This window comes from Crotalus tigris, unplaced genomic scaffold, assembly GCF_016545835.1.
Source record: "Crotalus tigris isolate CLP2741 ecotype Arizona unplaced genomic scaffold, ASM1654583v1 scf7180000020145.1122116, whole genome shotgun sequence".
Lineage (NCBI taxonomy): Eukaryota > Metazoa > Chordata > Lepidosauria > Squamata > Viperidae > Crotalus > Crotalus tigris.
The window spans coordinates 565370-571369 of record NW_024097874.1 but is presented as its reverse complement, the minus strand read 5'-3'; positions in this window follow the sequence as shown (position 1 = coordinate 571369).

Below are 6000 nucleotides of genomic sequence, written 5' to 3'. Positions count from 1 at the left end.
TTTTAGCCACAGAGAAAGGAGAGGGCCTTCTCCTCAAACCCAGGCACAATTGGCAATTTGCTAGCTCAGATGTGGAAACAAATCTCCAAGCTTGGAATATTTGTGTGTGCACGCATCTCTCTCTCTCTCTGTGTGTGTGTGTGTGTGTGTGTGTGTATAGCACGCTCAAGAGATGTTCTTTTCCCAATCTCAGAGGTTGTTTCCCTGTCTGGTGCCCCCTCCTGGCAAAGCAGGAAGTGGAGGACATTTGCAGGAAGCAGTTTCCTCCAAGTCCAACTTCTGTCTTAACAGATCCCTAGAGAGCAAGAGGAGGCATCAGGAGAGCAGCATTCCTAGGTCCTGCACAAGGGAGGCTGGCCCTTCTCGAAAGGGAATTCCCATTTCCAATCGTGGGTGGTAAGGATGCTGGCTTGTTGGGGCAGCCTTCCCTCACACAGCTCCCCTGCCACCCCCTCCTCTCCAGAGATCTGCAGGAGAGACAGAGATCTGAAGGGCAAGGTGCAGCCTCCATATTGGCCACTCCATGATAGCATTATTCCACTATCTCCGGGGCCACCACAACGAAGAGGGAGTCAAGCTATTCTCCAAGGCGCCTGAAGGCAGGACAAGAAGCAACAGATGGAAACTAATCAAGGAGAGAAGCAACCTAGAACTAAGGAGAAACTTCCTGACAGTTAGAACAATTAACCAGTGGAACAACCTGCCTCCAGAAGCGGTGAACGCGCCAACACTGGAAGTTTTTAAGAAGAAACTGGACAGCCATTTGTCCGAAATGGTATAGGGTTTCCTGCCTGAGCAGGGGGTTGGACTTGATGACCTCCAAGGTCCCTTCCAACTTTATCATCATTATTATTATTACTATTATTATTATTATTATTACTTTTACCTCTCCAAGCCCTCCTCAATTAAACATGCATTATATATAAATTAAAACACAGCCAAAAAAACCATACTTAAATCACTAATTACAGCTCTTCACATATTTTCTTAAAAAAAGAAAACACTTTTATTGATGTTAGGAAGGAAGAGCAAACTTTATTAAGGAACTCTTAACAGGAAGGGTATTGAAGACCCCCAAAGGTCTTGTTCTTCCTAATCTGCCTGCTCTTTGAACCTTTAGTTCTCATTATTTTATTATTATGTATTTAAGAAGAAGATCAAAGGCCTCCATAGCTCAGGATAGTCACCTTAAAATCAGAACCCAGAAAAATTTTGTTAATCCACCAGACCACCCTATCAAGTATGAAGATAATTTTGGAGCCCTGAGAGCATGCAGGTGACCAGTCAGAATATTAGTGGCACACCTATTAGCAACTGGAAGTGCATAAGTCCATGTATTTCCCTGTCTCCCCACTCAATCCATACATCCTTTAATTTTCAGACACATCTTTTTCTAGCACTCCTGAATTCTCTCCCAAAGAGGGAAAGTTCACAGCCTGCAGGTTGCTAGCAAAGTCGTCAAAGAATGTAGTTATTGCTGCTAAAGGCAAGAATAAATAACGAATCAAATTAATGAAATGAAATTTTGTAGCTCTCTCCTATTACTACATCCTGTTACCTCCAGAACGCGGCCTGGGATTGCACAAGGGGCTAGGCTAAAATCCAGTTGAGTAGTTTGCAGCCAGGTGTTCAGTACATATCTTGCCAATGTGATTTTAATAGCCCAGGAAGGGATAGGACAGTGATGGCGAACCTTTTAGAGACCGAGTGCCCAAACTGCAACCCAAAACCCACTTATGCATCGTCAGGTGGGTGTGGCCCATTGGATGGGCGTGGCTGCGATGGTAACAGCAGACTGGGTGGGACTAAAAAGTTCAATCAATCAATTCCAACTTTGCAAGATCTTTTTTTTTCCACGAGAAGTTAAAATTGACTGATTGAACCTTTTGTTTTTTCACAGTGGTGGAGGCCTAAAGTGAAAAAGTTTTATAAAACCCAGCTGAAGGGCTAGGACTGGGGCGACGGCGCGTGTGCCCACAGAGAGGGCTCTGAGTGCCACCTCTGGCACCCGTGCCATAGGTTCGCCACCACTGGGATAGGACAGTGATGGTGAACCTTTTAGAGACCGAGTGCCCCCAAACTGTCCCCCCGTCCCCGTTCCGCCCTGCCCGCTGGATCACCCACCATCTCCACAGCCTGCCATAGATCACCCAGGCAGCCCAGCAGCGCCACGGTGGCCACGCCCTCCGCCCATGCCCTGCAGCAGCCTCTGCGTGCGATGGGATGCAAGTCTTGTCCCCACTGCCTGGCTACCATGTCCTTGGCTGCGCTGCTTCATATGGGCTGCACCTTGGGGCAACTCTCTGGGGGGGCTGCTGGTGAGGAGGGGGCCATGGGAGGAGACGGGGCTGGAGCAGTGATGTGTATGCCCACAGAGAGGGCTCCAAGTGCCACCTCTGGTACCTGTGCCATAGGTTTGCCACCACTGGGATAGGAAAACCCGAGGAAAAATTTGTAATCAATAAACCATGATGGACTCTGCTTGTTTTGCCCTATTTGGATTCTCCTCCCCAGCGGCAGCTCATCGATTTCAGAACTGCACAGCCACAAAGACAGAGGCCTTCAGCCTCCCAATCCCTGCTTAGAGAGGGATTTGCATTTCGGCCAGGGTCAGGCCATACGCCCCCAATCGAAGGAAAACCCTGAATTCAGTGGGCCAGAAGGCAGCCCAGCCACCTCGCCCCTCCGGTTCCTTCTCCTCATCCCCTGGGCACAGACCCAGTCGCTGTTCCTCGCCACAGCTGGGGCGGGACTTGAAGTACCTCCTTATTGCAAAGTGATACTCCCCCGGCGCTCTCGCCTGCCGCTATGCCAACAGCCCCAACTAAAAGCTGCGCGCTCCAGGAGACGGCAGCTGAACAGCAGCTTTGCAGCTTGTCAGCGGTGCTCAAAGGCTGCCCAACTTTACTGGGGAATTTTGGGGTTGGAAAGCCTCCCCGCCCCCTGCAGCTATCTCCTTCGGAGCCTTTGTGATCTTGACGGCACCCAGCACAGATCTGCCAGCTTCATCCTGCACTCACTCGGTGCTCTTGCCCGCCACCATGCCCATCGAGATCAGGAAGGCTCTGAAGGAGGTAGCTGTGGGGAGGGGGGGGAGCAGGAAGCTTTCCAGCAGGTGCTGCCATGCCTACAAACTGCTCAAAAATCTAAAACGTCCCTCGGAACCAGATCCTTGCAAAAATGCAACATTTTTTTTTAACATTACAGGCTGTTCTCCATTTATGGCCATAATTGAGCCCGTTAAATCGTGAAGGTTGTAAAATGAGTTATCATATGACCATACCCAATGTCATGATTTTTGTGGCAATCCTTAAGCATTGTGATTGTTAAATGAACCCATTGTTTTGCTAGGGGGCAATTTTTGCCAGAAAGTTCGAAGCAAGCACCAATTTCAATAAACTGGGGTCAAAATTATAGGGTGCTGCTCATGACGGCAAATGCGAGCCAGATGCTGAACAGTCCAAATGCCGTCATGTCACCATGGCGGGGACGATGGAACTTTGAATTCGGGTCTCAAGTCGCTTTCAGAGAGTCCGTTGTAATGTCAAATGGTCACAAAGCAACCAGTCATGTGTTAATGCGACCGGACTCCTATGTTAAAGGAATTCATCCTCAGGTTTTTCAAAACATTTTTGTCTACTCACGGTCTCCATCCATGCGGACATCAACTACAGGTATATTACAGATTACAGGTAGTTTAACAATTGTAGTCGGTTAGAAACCCACTGAGTGTGTTGGGATCTCACCACTGAGCAAGAGTTGAGATGCTGAAAAAGCCTTTGATCAATTAGATTGGAAATTTCTATTTTTATTGGTAGAGAAAATGAATTTTGGGGATAATTTTTTATATGCACTTAAAGCTATATATCAGCAACAATCCGCACAAATCGTTGTAAATGGGGGATTGACTGAGAATTTTAATATTGAAAAAGGGACAAGACAAGGATGCCCATTATCCCCATTGTTATTTGTTTTAACGTTGGAAATTTTATTGATTCAGATTCGAGAATCAAAGATAGTTAAGGGCGTAAAGATAAGGAAGAATGAGTATAAATTGCGGGCTTTTGCGGATAATTTGGTCTTAATTTTGGAACAACCGAATCAAACGATTGATTGTTTATTAGAACTTATAACACAGTATGGGAATGTCTCTGGTTTTAAAGTCAATAATTATAAGACTAAGATATTATCTAAGAATATGTTAGTTAAGGATAGGGAAAGTTTGGTCAAAGCCACAGGTTTTCAGATGGTAAAAAAGGTTAAATATTTGGGAGTATATTTAACCGCTTCAAATGGAAAATTGTATAAGAATAATTATGAACCATTATGGGGAAAAGTACAAAAGGACTTAAAAGACTGGAAAAAACTGCAATTGTCATTGTTGGGGAGAATTTCAGCTGTAAAAATGAATGTTCTACCAAAGTTTCTTTTTTTGTTTCAGATGATACCTATTTTAAAAAAAGAGGCAAATTTGGATGAATGGCAAAGGGGTATCAACAATTTTATATGGGCCGGAAAGAAACCAAGGGTTAAGTTTAAGATTTTACAGGATGCTCGAGAAAGAGGAGGACTTAAGGCACCCAACTTGAAATTATATTATGATGCAGCCGCTTTAACTTGGTTAAGCGACTGGCTCAACTTAACAAATAAGGATATTTTGTTTTTGGAAGGTTGGGACTTAATATATGGTTGGCATGCATACCTGATTTTCAATAAGAAAGTTGATCGGATTTTTAAATTACATATTTTGAGGAATGCCTTACTTCGTGTTTGGAAAAAGTATTATTTTAGATTGAATTATAAAATACCTATCTGGGGGATTCCCAGACATGCAATTGAGGGAATTTCTAAGGGGACAAATTTTGATAAAATCTCGTATAAAGAATTGTTAATTTGGTCTGGTTCGAATTGGCATTTGAAATCCCTAGATGTATTAAGGCAAGAAAATACTCGACAGTCATGGTTTCAATACTTACAAATAGTGGATAGATGGACTGTAGATAAGAAAGAGGGAATAACATTAGAAGATAAACAATTGATTATTCAGATTAAAAATCAGAGTCAGGCTCATATAAAAAGAATTTACAATGTTTTATTAGAGTTAGACTCGGAAACAGAATTGGTTAAAGACTGTATGATTAAATGGGCTCAAAATATACAGGAACCGATTTCATTGGATTTATGGGAGACAATTTGGACTAGAAATGTTAAATTTACACAAGCTCAAAATTTGAGAGAAAATTTTTATAAAATGTTTTACAGATGGCACTTAGATCCTAAAAATGATCTTGTATGTATCCTAACATACAGCCCAAATGTTGGAGATGTGGCAATAAAGATGCGACATATTTTCATATTTGGTGGAATTGTAAAAAGGTAAAGGCATTTTGGATTATGATTTGGTGGAACATTCAAAAGATTTTTAGAAGGAAGATAAAGTTTACTCCTCAACTATTTTTATTGGGTATCTTTGTGGATTTAAATGATAAAGAAACTATTTTGATGTTGAATTTATTAACTGCCGCAAGGTTATTAATAGGTTTATATTGGAAGAAAGATTCTTTGCCTACTTTAGAAGAATGGGTATTTAAAGTATCTAGTTTTGCAGAGATGGCAAAAATTTCTGCCTATTTAAAGGATCATACACAAGAAAGATATATTACTGTATGGAGAAGATGGATAGATTATATTCAGAAAAAGTATGGAACTAAAAAGTTTCACTTATTTTATGAATGAATATTATAGTAAATATTACAGAGAATTGTCTTATAGGCTATTGGAGTTAAAGGTTAAGTATGATATTTTTTTTTCCCTTTTTTATTATTATTATTTCTTTTTTTTCTTCTTTCTTATTATTATAAATTCTTTTAATTATTAACCCTGTATTCTGCTCTGGGAAGTGAAGGGAGGAGGGTTGGGGTGGGAGGGAGGAAATGTGGGGGGGTAAGTGTAATATAGATAATGGTTGCTTATAGGGGTGCGGCCTGGGCACTCCCCCCT